The sequence below is a fragment of the Grampus griseus genome (assembly GCF_964374135.1).
Source record: "Grampus griseus genome assembly, chromosome: 13".
Classification (NCBI taxonomy): domain Eukaryota; kingdom Metazoa; phylum Chordata; class Mammalia; order Artiodactyla; family Delphinidae; genus Grampus; species Grampus griseus.
In genome coordinates, this window is record NC_139007.1 from 32,796,015 (window position 1) to 32,816,028 (window position 20,014).

General features: G+C 37.2%; 1 protein-coding gene and 1 pseudogene across 3 annotated transcripts in view; one reads left to right on the forward strand and one right to left on the reverse strand.

Annotated features, from left to right (window-relative positions):
* The window catches only part of GRIK2 (glutamate ionotropic receptor kainate type subunit 2), a gene marked incomplete at both ends in the record, with an annotated part of 636,473 nt that overhangs the window by 253,467 nt on the left and 362,992 nt on the right, over window positions 1-20,014 (forward strand). The window lies entirely within an intron of this gene.
* Window positions 1,121-1,527, reverse strand: LOC309831470 (guanine nucleotide-binding protein G(I)/G(S)/G(O) subunit gamma-5-like; annotated as a pseudogene). The gene has a single exon. The product of its transcript is annotated as a guanine nucleotide-binding protein G(I)/G(S)/G(O) subunit gamma-5-like (transcript).

The window sequence follows — 20,014 nt, forward strand, 5'->3', positions numbered from 1 at the left end:
AATAACCAAAGACATTATTTTACTTGTCATAAATATTTGCATTTCTGTAAATTCAATCATCTTCCATTTGATAAAACAAAGTTAATTATATAACAGATATTAACATTAAAATCCAAAGCACTGGTTCTTAAATTTAATTGATATCAGATAATGGGATTTCCTGGGCTACTGTTAAAACTGGAGATTTCTAGGCCAGCTCCTATTACTCAGTAACTCTGTGTTTATACTCAGGGACTTGCAGTTGGAAAAGGAAACATAGCTAATTGTGATATGCATTACTAATGTTTACCAGTATGTGGTTATCTCTACTTCTAGACCTCAGGAGATTGAAGGTCCTTAATTTTTTTTTTTTTTTTTTTTTTTTTTGCGGTACACGGGCCTCTCACTGTTGTGGCCTCTCCCGTTGCGGAGCACAGGCTCCGGACGCGCAGGCTCAGCGGCCATGGCTCACGGGCCCAGCCGCTCCGCGGCATGTGGGACCTTCCGGACTGGGGCACGAACCCGTGTCCCCTGCATCGGCAGGCGGACTCGCAACCACTGCGCCACCAGGGAAGCCCGGTCCTTAATCCTTGAATTTTAGTGTGACCACGTGGACTGCTTTAGTTGGTGAAATGTGAGCAGTAGTGTTGCTCGTTTCTGGATGGAAGCATTTAATTGCACGTCACATAATTCTCCAGCTTACTCATTCCTTGCCATACCAATTGTGCTTATAAGTTTGAAGTATCCCAAAATGCTGACCCAAAATATCAAAGAAAGCTGCCTTGAGAAATTAGTTAGATCTACAGCAGACTTTGCTTTTAGGCGACATAAAATCTTGTTCTGTTAAATTGCTATGATTTGGGAGATGATTTTTCCTATAAAAGCATAACCTAGTCTAGTAGTTCTCAAACTTTAGTGTGCATTAAAATCATTAGGTAAACGTATTAAAACGCTGCCTGCTGGCTTTACTCCCAGTGTCTGATTTAGTACATGTGGGATGTGGCCTGAGAGTTTTTTTCTAATAAGTTAGCAAGGGATCATGATGCTGCTGGTCTAGTGACACTTTAAGAAACATTGATACATTAAATTTTTTTTAACATCTTTTTTATTTTTTATACTAAGTATTTTATTGTATGCTGCCACCAGTGTATATAAAATAATTACCCTTGTGAAACAGAAATCCATGAATATTCAGAGAGGTAGACTGACAAAAGTAGAAGTTCGTATAGTATGGCACATGTTATAGAGACAGGCTTTTGTACAGGCTTCAGATTTAGCTTTCCTTTGAATATTCACCGGTTTATGAAAAGTGGTTTAAAAACCTTGCAAAGATTCATTTTACTACAAAAAGGAACAGACTTTCTGAGGTCTGAAGGGATTTGTACTTGAAGATACTCCAGTCAGCAGGGGGTCATGTTGAGCATTCTGCAGACAGAATTGTTTCAAATCTGCAGCTGCCTGGGAAACCTTCACGCGGTTGAGCCCAGCCTGCAGCCGGAGTTGTTGAACCACTTACTTCATAGCGGCGACGCTGGAGGAACCAGACATGGCACACGCGAGAGCTCTTTTTTTAACATCTTTATTGGAGTATAATTGCTTTACAATGGTGTGTTAGTTTCTGCTTTATAACAAAGTGAATCAGCTATACATATACATATATCCGCATATCTCCTCTCTCGTGTCTCCCTCCCACCCTCCCTAACCCACCCCCTCTAGGTGGTCACAAAGCACCGAGCTGACCTCCCTGTGCTATGTGGCTGCTTCCCACTAGGTATCTATTTCACATTTCGTAGTGTATATATGTCCATGCCACTCTCTCACTTCATCGCAGCTTACCCTTCCACCTCCCCGTGTCCTCAAGTCCATTTTCTATCTATACGTCTTTATTCCTGTCCTGCCCCTAGGTTCTTCAGAACCATTTTTTTTTTTAAAGATTCCATATATATGTGTTAGCATACAGTATTTGTTTTTCTCTTTCTGACTGACTTCACTCTGTATGACAGACACTAGGTCCATTCACCTCACGACCAGTAACTCAATTTTTTTCTTTTTATGGCTGAGTAATATTCCCCTGTATATATGTGTCACACATTCTTTATCCGTTCCTCTGTCGATGGACACTTAGGTTGCTTCCATGTCCTGGCTATTGTAAATAGAGCTGCGATGAACATTGTGGTTCACCTGTCTTTTTGAATTATGGTTTTCTCAGGTTATATGCCCAGTAGTGGGTTTGCTGGGTCATATGGTAGTTCTATTTTTAGTTTTTTAAGGAACCTACGTACAGTTCTCTATAGTGGCTGTATCAATTTACATTCCCACCAACAGTGCAAGAGGGTTCCCTTTTCTCCACACTCTCTCCAGCATTTATTGTTTGTAGATTTTTTGATGATGACCATTCTCACTGTTGTGAGATGATACCTCATTATAGTTTGGATTTGCATTTCTCTAATGATTAGTGATGTTGAGCATCCTTTCATGTGTTTGTTGGCAATCTATATATCTTCTTTGAAGAAATGTCTATTTAGATTTTCTGCCCATTTTTGGATTGGGTTGTTTGTTTTTATGATATTGAGCTGCATGAGATGCTTGTAAATTTTGGAGATTAATCCTTTGTCAGTTGCTTCATTTGCAAATATTTTCTCCCATTCTGAGGGCTGTCTTTTCATCTTGTTTATGGTTTCCTTTGCTGTGCAAAAGCTTTGAAGTTTCATTAGGTCCCATTTGTTTATTTTTGTTTTTATTTCCCTTTCTCTAGGAGGTGGGTCGAAAAGGATCTTGCTGTGATTTAGGTCATAGAGTCTTCTGCCTATGTTTTCCTCTAAGAGTTTTATAGTGTCTGGCCTTACATTTAGGTCTTTAATCCATTTTGAGTTTATTTTTGTGTATGGTGTTAGGGAGTGCTCTACTTTCATTCTTTTACATGTAGCTGTCTGGTTATCCCAGCACCACTTATTGAAGAGGCGGTCTTTTCTCCATTGTATTCTTGCCCCCTTTATCAAAAATAAGGTGACAATATGTGTGTGGTTTTATCTCTGGGCTTTCTATCCTGTTCCATTGATCTATATTTCTGTTTGTGTGCCAGTACCATACTGTCTTGATTACTGTAGATTTGCAGTATAGTCTGAAGTCTGGGAGCCTGATTCGGTCCAGCTCCGTTTTTCTTTCTCAAGATTGCTTAGGCTATTCAGGGTCTTTTGTGTTTCCATACAAATTGTGAATTTTTTGGTACTAGTTCTGTGAAAAATGCCATTGGTAGTTTGATAGGGATTGCATTGAATCTGTAGATAGCTTTGGGTCGTATCATTACTTTCACAATGTTGCTTCTTCCAATCCAAGAACATGGTATATCTCTCCATCTGTTTGTATCTCCTTTAATTTCTTTCATCAGTGTCTTATAGTTTTCTGCATACAGGTCCTTTGTCTCCTTACGTAGGTTTATTCCTAGGTATTTTATTCTGTTTGTTGCAGTGCTAAATGGGAGTGTTTCCTTAATTTCTCGTTCATATTTTTCATCATTAGTGTATAGGAATGCAAGAGATTTCTGTGCATTAGTTTTGTATCCTGCTACTTTACCAAATTCATTGATTAGCTCTAGTAGTTTTCTGGTAGAATCTTTAGGATTTTCTATGTATAGTATCATGTCATCTGCAAACAGTGACAGCTTTATTTCTTCCTTTCCGATTTGGATTCCTTTTATTTCTTTTTCTTCTCTGATTGCTGTGGCTAAAACTTCCCACACTATGTTAAATACTAGTGATGATAGTGGACAACCTTGTCTTGTTCCTGATCTTAGAGGAAATGGTTTCAGTTTTTCACCTTTGAGAATGATGTTGGCTGTGGGTTTGTCTTATATGGCCTTTATTATGTTGAGGTAAGTTCCCTCTATGCCTACTTTCTGGAGGGTTTTTATCATAAATGGGTGTTGAATTTTGTCAAAAGTTTCTCTGCCTCTATTGTGATGATCGTATGGTTTTTCTCCTTCAATTTGTTAATATGGTTTATCACATTGATTGATTTGTATATATTGAAGAATCCTTGCATTCCTGGGATAAACCCCACTTGATCATGGTATATGATCCTTTTAATGTGCTGATGGATTCTGTTTGCTGGTATTTTGTTGAGGAGTTTTGCATCTATGTTAATCAGTGATATTGGCCTGTAGTTTTCTTTCTTTGTGACATCTTTGTCTGGTTTTGGTATCAGGGTGATGGTGGCCTCGTAGAATGAGTTTGGGAGTGTTCCTCCCTCTACTATATTTTGGAGTTTGAGAAGGATAGGTGTTAGCTCTTCTCTAAATGTTTCATGGAATTCTCCTGTAAAGGCATCTGGTCCTGGTCTTCTGTTTGTTGGAAGATTTTTAATCACAGTCACAATTTCAGTGCTTGTGATTGGTCTGTTTATTTCTTCCTGGTTCAGTCTAGGAAGGTTGTGCTTTTCTAAGAATGTGTCCATTTCTTCCAGGTTGTCTATTTTATTGACATAGAGTTGCTTGTAGTAATCTCTCATGATCCTTTGTATTTCTGCAGTGTCAGTTGTTACTTCTTTTTCATTTCTAATTCTATTGATCTGAGTCCTCTCCCTTTTTTTCTTGATTTATCTGGCTAATAATTTATCAATTTTGTTTATCTTCTCAAAGAACCAGCTTTTAGCTTTATTGATCTTTGCTACTGTTTCCTTCATTTCTTTTTCATTTATTTCTGATCTGATCTTTATGATTTCTTTCCTTCTGCTAACTTTGGGATTTTTTGGTTCTTGTTTCTCTAATTGATTTAGGTGTAAGGTTAGGTTGTTTATTTGAGATGTTTCTTGAGGTAGGATTGTATTTTTATAAACTTCCCCCTTAGAACTGCTTTTCCTGCATCCCATAGGTTTTGGGTCATCGTGTTTTCATTATCATTTGTTTCTAGGGATTTTTTGATTTCCACTTTGATTTCTTCAGTGATCACTTGGTTATTAAGTAGTGTATTGTTCAGCCTCCATGTGTTCGTATTTTTTACAGAATTTTTCCTGTAATTGATATCTAGTCCAATAGGTTGAGGTCAGAAAACATGCTTGATTCGATTTCAATTTTCTTAAATTTACCAAGGCTTGATTTGTATCTTAATTTGACCCAAGATACAATCTATCCTGCAGGATGTTCCATGAGCACTTGAGAAGAAAGTATATTCTGTTGTTTTGGGATGGAATATCTATAAATATCAATTAAGTCCATCTTGTTTAATGTATCATTTAAAGCTGTGTTTCCTTATTTATTTTCATTTTGGATGATCTGTCCATTGGTGAAAGTGGGGTGTTAAAGTCCCCTACTATGATTGTGTTATTGTCGATTTCCCATTTTATGGCTGTTAGCATTTGCCTTATGTACTGAGGTGCTCCTGTGTTGGGTGCATAAATATTTACACTTGTTATATCTTCTTCTTAGATTGATCCCTTGATCGTTATGTAGTGTCCTTTGTTGTCTCTTGTAATAGTCTATTTTAAAGTCTATTTTGTGTGATATAAGAATTGCTACTCCAGCTTTCTTTTGATTTCCATTTGCATGGAATATCTTTTTCCATCTCCTCATTTTCAGGAGATGTGTCCCTAGGTCTGAAGTGGGTCTCTTGTAGACAGCATATATATGGGTCTTGTTTTTGAATCCATTCATCCAGTCTGTGTCTTTTGCTTGGAGCATTTAATCCATTTACATTTAAGGTAATTTTCGATACATATGTTCCTGTTACCATTTTCTTAATTGTTTTGAGTTTGTTTTTGTAGGTCTTTTCCTTCGCTTGTGTCTCCTGCCTAGAGAAATTCCTTTAGCATTTGTTGTAAAACTGGTTTGGTGGTGCTGAATTCTCTTAGCTTTTGCTTGTCTGTTAAGGTTTTAATTTCTCCATCAAATCTGAATGAGATCCTTGCTGGGTAGGGTAATCTTGGTTGTCGGTTTTTCCCCTTTCATCGCTTTAAATATGTCCTGCCGCTCCCTTCTGGCTTGCAGAGTTTCTGCTGAACGATCAGCTGTTAACCTTATGGGGATTCCCTTGTATGTTATTTGTTGTTTTCCCCTTTCTGCTTTTAATATTTTTTCTTTGTATTTAATTTTTGATAGTTTATTAATATGTGCCTTGGCGTGTTTCTCCTTGTATTTATCCTGTATGGGACTCACTGCACTTCCTAGACTTTCTTGACTATTTCCTTTCCCTTATTAGGGAAGTTTTCAACTATAATATCTTCAAATATTTTCTCAGTCCCTTTCTTCTTCTGGGACCCCTGTAATAATTCGAATGTTGGTGTGTTTAATGTTGTCCCAGAGGTCTCTAAGACCGTCCTCAATTCTTTTCATTCTTTTTTCTTTTTTCTGCTCTGCGGTAGTTATTTCCACTATTTTATCTTCCAGGTCACTTATCCGTTCTTCTGTGTCAGTTATTCTGCTATTGATTCCTTGTAGAGAATTTTTAATTTCATTTATTGTGTTTTCATCATTATTTGTTTGCTCTTTAGTTCTTCTAGGTTCTTGTTAAACCTTTCTTGTATTTTCTGCATTCTATTTCCACGATCTTGGATCATCTTTACTATCATTACTCTGAATTATTTTTCAGGTAGACTGCTTATTTCCTCTTCATTTGTTTGGTCTGGTGGGTTTTTACCTTGCTCCTTCATCTGCTGTGTGTTTCTCTGACTTCTCATTTTGCTTAATTTACTGTGTTTGGGGTCTCTTTTTTGCAGGCTGCCTGTTTGTAGTTCCCTTTGTTTTTCATGTCTGCCTCCAGTGGCTAAGGTTGTTTCAGTGCATTGTGTAGGCTTCCTGTTGGAGGGGACTAGTGCCTGTGTTTTGTTGTATGAGTTTGGCTCTTGTCTTTCTGGTGGGCAGGACCGCATCTGTTGGTGTGTCTTGGGGTGTCTGTGACCTTTTTATGATTTTAGGCAGCCTCTCTGCTAATGGGTGGGGTCGTGTTTCTGTCTTCTAGGTGTTTGGCTTAGGGTGTGCAGCACTGTAGCTTGCTGGTCATTGAGTGGAGCTGGGTCTTAGCATTGAGATGGAGATCTCTGGGAGAGCTTTCACCATTTAATACTATGTGGAGCCAGGAAGTCTGTGGTGGACCAATGTCCTGAACTCAGCTCTCCCACCTCAGAGGCACAGGCCTGACACCCGGTGGGAGCACCAAGACCCTGTCAGGCACACGGCTCAGAATAAAAGGGAGAAAAAAGGAAAGAAAGAAAGAAAAGAATTAAATCAAATCAAATAAAGTTATTAAAATACAAAATGAAAAAAATATTAAAAAGAAAAAGTAATAAAAAAAAGAAAAAAAAAAAGAAGGAAGGAAGAGAGCAGCCAAACCAAAAAACAAATCCACCAATATTAACAAGCACTAAAAACTATACTAAAATAAATCAATAAATAAAAACGGACAGAGAGAAGCCTAGGACAAATGGTAAAATCAAAGCCATACAGACAAAATCACACAAAGAAGCATATACATACATACTCAGAAAAAGAGAAAAAGGAAAAAAAAAAAATATATATATATATATATAAAAGAGCAACAAAGTCAATAAGCAAATATACCAATGATAATAAACTCTAAATACTAAACTAAGATAAACGTAAAACCAGAAACACATTAGATGCAGAAAGCAAACCCCAAGTCTACAGTTGCTTCCAAAGTCCACCACCTCAATTTTGGGATGATTTTTGCCTATTCAGGTGTTCCAGAGTGCAGGGTACATCACATTGATTGTGGAGATTTAATCCGCTGCTCCTGAGGCTGCTAGGAGAAATTTCCCTTTCTCTTCTTTGTGCGCACAGCTCCTGGGATTCAGCTTTGGATTTGGCCCTGCCTCTGCGTGTAGGTTGCCTGAGGGTGTTTGTTCCCTCCCAGACAGGACGGGGTTAAAGTAGCAGCTAATTAGGGAGCTCTGGCTCTCTCAGGCCGGGGGTGAGGGGTTGGGGGGGAGGGAGGGGTATGGAATGTGGGACGAGCCTGCGGCGGCAGAGGCCAACATGACATTGCAACAGCCTGAGGTGTGCCGTGTGTTCTCCCAGGGAAGTTGTCCCTGGATCATGGGACCCTGGCAGTAGCAGGCTGCACAGGCTCCTGGGAGGGGAAGGGTGGATAGTGACCTGTGCTTGCGCACAGGTTCTTAGTGGCTGCTGCCTGAAGCTTAGTGTTTCATGCCCGTCTCTGGTGTCTGCGCTGATAGCCGCGGCTCACACCTGTCTCTAGAGCTCGTTTAGGCGATGCTCTGAATCCCCGCTCCTCGCGCACCCCGGAACAATGGTCTCTTGTCTCTTAGGCAGTTCCAGACTTTTTCCCGGACTCCCTGCCAGGTATCTGTGGCGCACTAGCCCCCTTCAGGCTGTGTTCATGCTGCCAACCCCAGTCCTCTTCCTGGGATCTGAACTCTGAAGCTGGAGCCTCAGCTCTCAGCCCTCACCCGTCCTGACAGGTGAGCAGACAAGCCTGTTTGGCTGGTGAGTGCTGGTTAGCACCGACCTTCTGTGCCGGAATCTGTCCACTTTGCCCTCTGCACCCCTGTTGTTGCGGTCTCCTCCGTGGCTCTGAAGCTTCCCCCTGCCACCCCTGTCTCCACCAGTGAAGGGACTTCCTAGTGTGTGGAAACTTTTCCTCCTTCACAGCTCCCTCCCAGATGTGCAGGTTCCATCCCTATTCTTTTGTCTCTGTTTTTTCTTTCTTCTTTTGCCCTACCCAGGTACATGGAGAGTTTCTTGCCTTTTGGGAAGTCTGAGGGATTCTGCCAGCATTCAGTAGGTGTTCTGTAGGAGTTGTTCCACATGTAGATGTATTTCTGATGTATCTGTGGGGAGGAAGGTGAGCTCCATGTCTTACTCTTCCGCCATATTGAAGGTCTCTCCTGATATATCTAATTTTGACTAACTTTAAGAACCACTGGGCTTCCCTGGTGGTGCAGTGGTTGGGAGTCTGCCTGCCGATGCAGGGGACATGGGTTCATGCCCCAGTCCGGGAAGATCCCACATACTGCGGAGCAGCTGGGCCCGTGAGCCATGGCCGCTGAGCCTGCGCGTCTGGAGCCTGTGCTCCGCACGGGAGAGGCCACAACAGTGAGAGGCCCGTGTACCACAAAAAAAAAAAAAAAAAAAAAAGAACCACTGATCCATCTAATCTTGAATAATATGCAAATTATCATATTTTGAAAAAAATTGATAATCAAATTTGTCAGTATAACAAAGGCATAATTTCCTAGATGAAAACATTTTAAAATTTTAAATAAAACTGGAATGGTTTGTAGTGATTAAATACTGATAAAATTATGTAGCACTTATTAAAAATATATATTCATTGTGTAGTCTTCCACATTGAGTAGTTTTAATTCAGCTAAATATTTTTGTCCTTAGAGTATTTTAAACAGCTTTGAATTAGTTGTAATACATAGGAAGAACATTGTAACAGAAATATAATAAAAATTGTCAAGTGTAACTTAATATGATTTAGAATAATCTAGCACTGATATAATGTTTTATAATATCTATTTCAGCAAATTTACAAATAGTTTTACTTTTTAATTGAACTTAAAAGAATTTTGCAAAAAGTGATAATTGCATGACTGATGAGTTTGATTTGTCAATCATTTTAAAAAATCTCCCCTTCCATTTTCACAATGAACTTTTATGCTGTTATCCAATTGAAATAATTGGGTTGACATTAAAGAAAGAAAAGTAAGTCAGCACTTGAAAGCTTAACACTAACTTGTTAATTACCCTATTAATTACACAATGAGTAATGACAAGCTGTAATTCCCTTTTCTGAAATGTGGCTGAAGGTCAGAGAGCTCTTATTGGCATATTGTGAGACCAAAGGAAATGATATAAATTTTTTCTTTTAAATACCATCAGCTGTCATTGGAAACTCAGCCAAGGAACTAGATCAATGTTTTAAGCATAATCTTTAATATTCAGTTTTCACCTATTCTTAAAGAAAAGAGTACCTATTATATATTAAGAGGTAACTCGATGTTCACTAGCAGAAAAACAAACAATTCAATTAAAGAATAGTCAGAGGACCTCAATAGAAGACATACAAATGCCCAACAGTTACATGAAAATATGCTCAACATCACTAATCATCAGGGAAATGAAAATCAAAATCACAGTAAGATAACACCTCACATCTGTTGACAATAAATAATAAGTGTTGGTAAGGATGTGGAGAAGAGAGAACCCTTGTGCACTGTTGGTGGAAATATAAATTGGTGCAGCCCCTATAAAAAACATTATGGCAGTTCCTCAAAAAAGTGAAAATAAAACTACTCTATGATCCAGCAATCCTACTTCTGGGTATCTAATCAAAACAATGAAATTAGAATCTCAAAGAGATATCTGCACTTCTATGTTTATTGCAGCATTATTCACAGTAGCCAAGATATGAAAACAACCTAAGTGTTTGTCTATGGATAAATGGATAAAAATATGTATATGTGTGTGTGTGTGTGTATACATACATATATGTATGTAAATATATATATGTATGTAAATATATATATATACACACACACACATACACGTACATTCCATGAATATTATTCAGGCATGAGAAAGAAGAAAATTCTGACATTTGCAACAACATGGTTGGACCTTGAGGGTATTATAATAAGTAAAATAAGTCAGACAGAGAACGACAGATACTATATGATCTCATTTGTATGTGAAATCTAAAAAAGCCAAACTCAGAGAAAGAGTAGAGTAGTAGTCACCAGGGGTAGGGGTGTGGGGAAGATGGGGAGATATTAGTGAAAGGGTACAAACTTCTAGTTATAAGATGAATATGTTCTGGGGATCTAATGTACAGTATGGTGACTATAGTTAACAATACTGTATTATATTCTTGAAAGTTGCTAAAAGAGTTAGATCTTAAGTGTTTTCACCTCCTAACCCCCAAAAAAGAAGAAATGGTAATTTTGTGAGTTAATGGAGGTATTAAGTAACCCTATTATGGTAATCATTTTACAATATGTACATGTATCAAATCATCATGCTGTACACCTTAAACTTGCACAAATTTATGTGCCAATTATATCTCAATAAAGCTGGGGGGAAAAAAAGAAGTAACATGGCAAAGATATTTGCATTTATATGTTAAAAGAAGCCGAATCTAAAGGACCTTCAAACACTGCCCAGGTCTTAGCTTTTACACTTTTGACAAAGGGTTCCTTATGCGTTTACACTATTGCAAAGGTCAAAGAGTATTCACAGAGGCTACTGGCAAACCAGAGACACACAGAATGGTTTTCTCTGCCTGCTAAACCAATAATTCTTGAAAGTCAATTGTTTTTTGTTATAATGGAGTAAATCTAAATTAGGCTGAGCAGATTTTACTCACATAGTGTGTAGGAACAGATAAACACATAGTGACCTAATGTGATATTGTTTTTATAATTGTATATATATTATTTCCTCAGTACTATTTAATGTTGTATAATTTATTGTCACTATTTAGGAGATTAGGATGGGCTCTGAAAGACTGTAGAACTGACAGCATTATTTGTAACTCCGTTGGTCGTGAGTTTAGAGTAGAGATAGACTTAAACATGCGTGCAATGTTTAGTTGTAGTTGTCTTAAACCACATATAGAGCACCATAATATTGTATTCAGATTTTTTAATTTTTTAATTGTGGTAAAATACACATAAAATAAAATTTACCATCTTAACTAGTTTTAATTGTACAGTTCAATAGTATTAAGTATATTCACATTGCTATAAACCAATCTCCAAAAATTTTTCATCTTGCAAAACTGAAACTCTATACCAAGTAAACAGCAATACCCCACGTCCCCTCCCCCCCAGCCCCTGGCAACCACCATTCTGTTTTCTGTTTGTATGAATTTGACTACACTGGATACCTCATTAAAGTAGAATCATACAGTATTTATTTTTTTGTGACTGGCTTATTTCACTAAGCATAATATCTTCAAGGTTTATTCATGTTCAGCATGTGTCAGAATGTCCTTCCCTTTTTAAGGCTGAATAATATTCTATATTCCATTGTATGTAATTACCATATTTTGTTTATCCGTTCCTCTGTCAATAGATACTTCAGTTACTTCTATTTTTTTTTGCTATTGTGAATACTGCTTCTATGAACATGGCTGTACAAATATCTCTTCAAAACCCTATTCTTATTCTTAATTCTTTTGGATGTATATACAGAAGTGGAATTGCTGGATCGTATGGTTATTCTATACTTAATTTTTTGAGGAAATACCCTACTGTTTTCCATAAAAAATACAGCATTTTACATTCCTACCAACAGTGAACAAGGGTTCCAATTTCTCTAAATCCTCACCAACACATTACTTTCTTTCTTTCCTTTTTTTTTTGGTAGTAGCCATCCTGGTAGGTGTGAGCTAATATAGCATTGTGGTTTTGATTTACATTTCCCTAGTGATTAATCATGTTGAACATTTTTTCATATGCTTTTTGGCTTTTTGTATATTTTATTTGGAGAAATGTCTATTTAAGTCTGTTGCCCATTTTCATATCAGGTGGTTTGAAATTTTGTTATTGAGTTATAGGAGTTCTTTATGTATTCTGGAGATTGCCTCCCTTATTGGATATATGATTTATAAATATCTTCTCTCATCCCGTAGATTGACTTTTCACTCTGTTTATCGTGTCCTTCGATACACAGAAGTTTTTGATTTTGTAGTCTTATCTATTTTTACTTTTGTTTTCTGTGCCCTTGGTGTCATATACAGGAAATCATTGCCAAATCAATGTTATGAGCCTTTTTCCCTATGTTTTTCTAATTTTACATCTTAAACTTAGGTCTTTAATCCATTCGGAGTTAGTTTTTGTATAATGTATAAGGTGAGGATCCAACTTTCTTCTTTTGCACATGGATATCCAGTTCTCTTAACACTGATTGTTGAAAAGACAGTCCTTTCCCCATTGAATGGTCTTGGTATCCTTGTTGCAAATCATTTGACTATATATGTGAGGGTTTATTTCTAGCCTTTCTATTCTATTTCATGTATCTGTCTTTATGCTAGTACCATACTGTTTTGATTAATGTAGGTTTGTGATACATTTTGAAATCAGGAAGTGTGAGACCTCTAAATCTGTTCTTTTTTTCAAGATTGTTTTGGCCATTTGTGATCTCTTGAGATTCCAAATGAATATTAGGATGGATTTTTCTAGTTCTAGAAAAAAACATCATTGGTATTTTGGTAGGGATTGCCTTAAATCTGTAGATTGCTCTGGATGATGTACTCAGCTTTTCTAAATATAGGCAAATTTGAGTTGTATTAAATTATACTTTATAAATGATACCACATTTATTTTTTAATTTATTAGCCTAATTGATAGACAGTCAACTAACAGACCCTTTATGGATTTCAGATTTCAAGGCAGTACATGTGGTCCTTCAGCTAAGTTTCACCATTCTTCTTCAATTTGGGCTAACTTCTTCATCAGTTCTCAGTGTTAGATGGAGAGAAGTCATTTCTCATTACTCCTATAACATCATACTTAATTTGAAGATATATTTGAAGGTGATTATTATTTTTAAAATCACTTTTTCTTCATAAACTTATTTTATAATGATGATACATACTTATTAAATAAACTAATTTATTATCAAGCCCTTTATTGGCCAGAGAAGAACCAAACATGAGTAAGATGTTTCCTATTCTCCAAGTACTTAAAACCTGGTATTACAAATAAATTATAATACAGTAAATGCTAAAAGAGTCACATAAAAAGTGTTATGACAAAACAAAAAGGGAGATTAGGTTGTTAGAGATAGTAAATATAGCTGACATTTAAACTCAACATATGCTAAGGTTAGGTAGGCTAGGAAATTCAAAGGAACAGAGCTGTGAAACAGTGTGGTGAATTTGTAGCATGGTGACGTGTCTACTGTGATTGAAACACAGGGTGTGTCAGTGAGGGGTGTCCAAGAATAAGAACAAGTAGGTCAGAAGAGATCATGAAGTATCGGTCATGCCCTGAAATCAGAGCATATAAGCATTTTAGAAGTAACCCTGTGGAGAGAGCTGACCCTGGAGCTTGAGATGACTGAGTATCACTGGACAGGTTGGAGGCATAAGTAAGCTCCCAGGGGGGACACTAGGAATAATCTTGGTTTTGGCATCATAAGGTTGGTTAACAGGAATCTATAAACTTTCCAGGAAAATTAATATAATTAATTTTTAATTAAGTAGATTTTAAAAAATTATATAACATTTTAGACCATTAAAAAGTTATTAATTAAGTTTTATAGTTATTAGTGCTATTCACCAAATATACCTGCCTCTGCTTTAGGCACAGGTCAGAATTGCATTTTCTCACACTCTTTGAAGCTAAGCAAAGTCATGTGATTTTCTTTCACCAATGAAATGTGAGCAAAGGTACTGAATCACTTCCTTGTGGATGGCTTAAAAGCCAGTGATCAATCTGTCACATTTTCTTCCCCATGCCATGATGATGATGAGGGCAAGTGTCCAGACAGAGATCCTGGAGCAACTACAATGTAGAGAACCACCATACCAATCCATGTTAGACAAGTTGTAGGAGAAACAATTAAACTTGCATGTTGTTAAGCCACTGAGATTTGAGTGCTGTTTTTAATCACAATATAACTTAGCCTGTCCTGACTGCTAGAAAAAGTAAGACATATTGGCTGTAAAAAGACTTGATAACAAAGAGCAGAGGGAAAAAAAGACTTAAAATCCACAGCAATCTTACCAAAAAGAGGTAAGGGCCATGAAGTGTTTTGATATTTACCTCTTAAACTATATTTGTTATTATGTAGAAGTTTAATTCATCATGTCAATTATGAATTTAATTGTGACAGGTGTTCACTCTGCTAAAGTTATACACTACTGCTCTCCCTTTTAGGAGGTTAGCTTTTCTGTCAGTTACTGTTGGGTTATGATCCAGCTTATAATCATAAGGCTATAGGTTTTTGTCCCCAAATGTGTCAACTGGCTATCTTCAATTTCTCCCTTAAATGGAAAACATGATACATAACTGGGTTGTTTTGAATTCACGTGAGACAGCATATGTAAAATAAGTGTCACACAGTAAGCTAAACAATGAATGCTAGAGGGGCTATTTTGTTTTTCTGAAGGTTTGCTTATTAAGATTTTAAAATGTCTAATAACCTTAAGATATAAACCATTTTTGTTCAAATAAACTGGAGCATAGGAGCAATAATATAAAAATTCCCCATCTACCCTAAGCAAGTAAATGTTATGTTGTGCTTTAAAAAAAATATGAATTCATTTGACTTGTTGAACATTTTCTTTATAGAACTTATTTTATAAGTTGATGATATTTTTTACTGCACTATTAGCTAATAAACATCCTGAACTTCATTGCTCTTGATTAGTCCTTATTGTCCCTCTAAGAATTTTGATGTCAATACAGTATTTTTATTTTTTATTTATTTTTTTAAGAGTTTTTTTAAAAGATTTATTTATTATTATTACGTTTTTGGCTGTGTCGGGTCTTAGTTGCCACACGCAGGATCTTCATTGAGGCATGCAGGATCTTTCCTTGCGGCTCTCAGGCTCTTGGTTGTGGTACGCCGGCTTCTCTCTAGTTGTGGCATGCGGGTTTTCTCTCTCTAGTTGTGGCCCACAGGTTCCAGGGTACATGGGCTCTATAGTTTGTGGCACTCAGGCTCTAGTTGAGGAGCGTGACCTCATAGTTGTGGCATGCGCATGGGGGCTTAGTTGCCCTGTGGCATGTGGGAGTTTAGTTCCCTGACCAGGGATCGAACCCGCGTCCCCTGCATTGGATGGCAGATTCTTTACCACTGGACCACCAGGGAAGTCCCAAGACAGTATTTTAAAATTGCATTAATATATACTTATTTTGAATGTAAGTAACACTTCTGCTCTTCACCGTCTCTTCTAACACTAGGGTCAAGTATAAAAAATTCAGCTTTGTTATGGAAGCCTTATTACATATAAATGATATTTGCAAATTCTTTTTTGTGATCAAACCTTTCACAACTTAGTGCTTGCAACAGTATTCTTCTATTTCTGCCACTTCTTTTTAAATTGCATTAGAAAAAAAATAATGTGGAATTTCCTACTCTTCTCATAGACTTTTAGTTTTTTGTTTCTCTCCTCAATAAGTCTTTCCAGGGAATTTGTCTTCTTTAGCCCTGTGTCCTCACCTGGAACAGGACCTGGTAGATGCTTATATGTATATTTGTTGAGTGAACAAATGAGTAAATTCTATACAGTTATAGGGTCCAAGAATCTATGTTCTGATACAACTACATGTCCCACTTGGATTTCAAAGGAAAAATTTATGTTATTTTCATGGTAATTTAGTTATAATTCTGCATGTCTATTTCAGAAAATGCAAGATTTGTCTAAATCTAGTCAATTCTTATCTCCTGGCCTTATGAAAAAGTAAAAAGTAAACATAACCACAAAAAGGCATGAGGAAACCTTTGTGGGTGATGGAAATATTTACATTGATGGTAGCAATGATTTCATGATTCAAAACTAATCAAATTTTATATTTAAATATATGTACTTTAGTTCAGTTATATCAGAAAAAATTGAAAACAGAAGACAAAACAAGTAAGAATAACGTATCAAATTGCTTTCTGTTATAACTGCAACGTTTCTGTAGGTATTCTGTCCCTACATTTAAAGATTTGCGAAAGATATCACTACAGAAAATTGAGGATGACTTTTGAGATTCTTTGTCAGCAAAATACAATACACTTCTTGCCAGATAGAGAAATTAAAAGTGCTACATTTCTATTTCTGCCAGTGTCACCTTAAAATTCCCAGTCTTCAATCAGGAATATATGGAACAGAGAAAACAGAGACATTTGGAGAGGAAATTATCCCATTACTATTAATACAGAGAAGAGACGAGAAAGATATGATGTGTAAGAGATAAATATCAATATTAATCATCATGATAACATTGCTATTGAGAACTTGCTGCATGACAGCACACATTCCTCATTTTCTACTTTCACAACTCTCTTTTATTGTTCCCATGTATACAAATGTGGGATCTGAGTGGTAAAGACATTAAGAAACTTTCCAAGGTAAAATACTGTTAAATGTCAGAATCAGGATATGAATCCCAAATGTTGAATCCAGCACTCCTGTTCTTCATTAAATTTCTCTACCTTCTCACAACAGACACAAGTAAGGAAAAACCAAGGAACCGCAAGTGAGGGGTGACAACAAAAGAAACAAACTTCTCTATGTACTGGCGGGTGAGGAGGGACTTAGTATCTGAAGCTAAACGAGAGTCCAGGGTCCACAGTTAGCTCTGCATATCTCTGCACGGCTATGCTCCAATGTAGACAGTTGACTCCGGGTGAGAAAGTGCTAAGGCCTGCAGAAAGCACTAAACAGAAGTCATAATATGAAATGATTTTTGTAACTTTTGCACTATATACATTTTTGAGGACCGAAAGTTTTTACCAAGGCTATATAGAAGGGCACATTAAGCCATGGTTTTGTTTTATGAGACCAAGAAACTACAGCCAGACAAACAAAAATAGGAGATAAGCAGAGATGAGTAAATGGTATATAGTATCTCCATTTTACAGCAGGTGAAGATTAGATCTGAACCAGCAGACTGTCACTATGGAAAGGATGCATAATGCTCCTCTAACAACTCACTCAGTCATTTTGCTTTTTTTTAACTTAAGATGAATAGCCTCTGCCGTATTGTAAAAGGGCAGGCAAAGTAAAGTCAGATAATGGAAAATCTACCTAAATGCCTGGAATACACATCTTATGGATGAGTACATAAGGCATTCAGCATGAGAAGCAGAAGGCAGAATTACACATTATCGTGATGTGCTAAGTGCCAGTCTCAAATATTCATTGCTTAGGCCAGAATTTCTTGTCCTCGGTACTTTTGACATCGGGACCAGGTAATTCTTTGTTGTAGGGAGTGGTCCTGTACCACTAGATGTCATTAGCAGTCCCAGCCCCTGGTTATGATAATCAAAAATGTCTCTAGACATTGCCAAATGTGCCCTGGAGGCAACATCACCCCGATGAAGACCCACTGGTTTCTCCTAATCTATTCCCCTGCATTGTTTTTTGTTAAATACATTGCAGACTTGCAATAGAGATAGGCGGCAACTTCAGGTATGTTATGGCTTAGAAGTCTATAGCTTAGAAGCTAGTATACATAGCTCAGGATAATTAGAATTGGGCTAATGGTGTCTCTGTTCATTGGTCACATAAAAATTTGTTAATCACCAACTAAATGCCTGTCATTGTTTCAGGTTCTGGAGGTATAAAAATAAAGTACATATTTGAGATTTGAATTAGACCAAGGATTACATAAACTATTCATTCATCCAGAGTTTCCAAGGTCTACTCTTGTATTCTCTTAGAGGATCAGAAATCACAAATTGTGGGCCTTATTATGTCATATCTATGTAGAGATATTTTCACTGAGTTATCATATTTTCCCTGGGAAGTGGATATGAGAATTGCCTTTAAAACTATTTTTTAGTGTTTTTTCTTTTAAAGTTATGAGCCAAGATACTATATACCATGCTATTCAATGTCCTTAACGCAGAGACTTACATGATAAACTAAGGCTTGGGTTCAATGCTATAAAGATTGTTTATCAACCTGTGAGTCTATGTATTTATGGTTTGAGATAATAATAATTATACTTTAAAAATTATTTTTATTTTTAGAGAATGGTAGAAGGGACTAAACATTCTGAGTAACTGCTGGAACCATTCTCTTTCCAGAAGTTCCTTTCTGACTACTTCCCCCCTTTCACTTCTCTCCAAGAAAGTAGTTCAGGAATATAAACAAATAAATAAGTAAAATAATAGTGCCAGAAACTGTGATACCTATTTTGTTTCTGTCATCTAATTTAACCCTTGCAGAAAACATAGGGAAATCACAGGGATCCAAAAAGACGTAAATAAGTTTTGTAACTTGCCCAAGGTCACACATTAATATCCATGTCTGGATGAATCTAAAGTTCATGTTTTTGCCATTCTACCACTTGGCCTCTGGGCCACAGTAGATTGAGGTAATATTAAAAATGTTTAGCAACCAATTTCCTCATAGGCAGTAACCAACAGCTGGTGCAACTTGGAGATGTTTACTAGATGATGATCAGACCTGACTTTCATAGATGACCCCAGTCCACATACAAGTACAAGCCACATTCAAGCTTCTACCTGTATTCTCATAAACGATTAGAACTGAGTCTCCTTCCTAAACCACTCTGGACATCCTCCCCATAATGAACTTGGAGAGTTTAAGATTTATAGCAAACAAGCGAATGATTTTGTAAAATGTTCAAGGCAGGGGTCACCCTGCTTCAGGGTAGGGTCAAGGAAATCAGACCAGGTGTCAGCCAGGAGTCAAGGGATAAAGCCCAGAGTACAAGCCCTGTATCACCGACGGCTGACACCAATTGGCTGAGAAAGGGAAGAAAAGGAGGTTATATATGTGAGAAGGAAGACGGTATAGAAGGCTGGAGATAGCCAGCCAAGGGGGTCCTCAGTACCAAGTCTGAGCAGAGATCATGCCTTAGGGCTGCAGATGAGAACAGTAAAGTCCAGAAGAATCCTTTTGCCATCCCTCAGGGCTTCCTGAGAGATCGAAACCGTTTCCTTTGACCAAAGCAACCTGAAAGCAGGTTGGGCCCCATTTTTAGATGAATTTAGATACTTAAATTCTCCTTAACCTTCCAGGGAAGACAGAATTTTTCAGATCACAACTGAAGAGCAAAGGTTTAAAATACTAATAATCCCAAGAGGAGAAACGTATTAGAAACCAGGTAGTAAGGATGTCAGTCTAAATGACCAGAAACATGTCTTCCTCTGTTTAGCTAGAAGGAGAAGAAAAAGCCTGCAGTCCATTTGGTTCCTGAGGCACTGGAGAGGTCAACAGTGAGAGGGAAAGGACTGGAGGAGAGTCTTGGGGCACAGATAAATTTTATCCGCTTCTCTTTCAGTTTAGCCTTCAACTGCCCCTGAAAAAAATGCTCAATGGACAAAGAGAAGCTGTACCAAAAATTGCTTCATCTCCTAAGTGGCCGC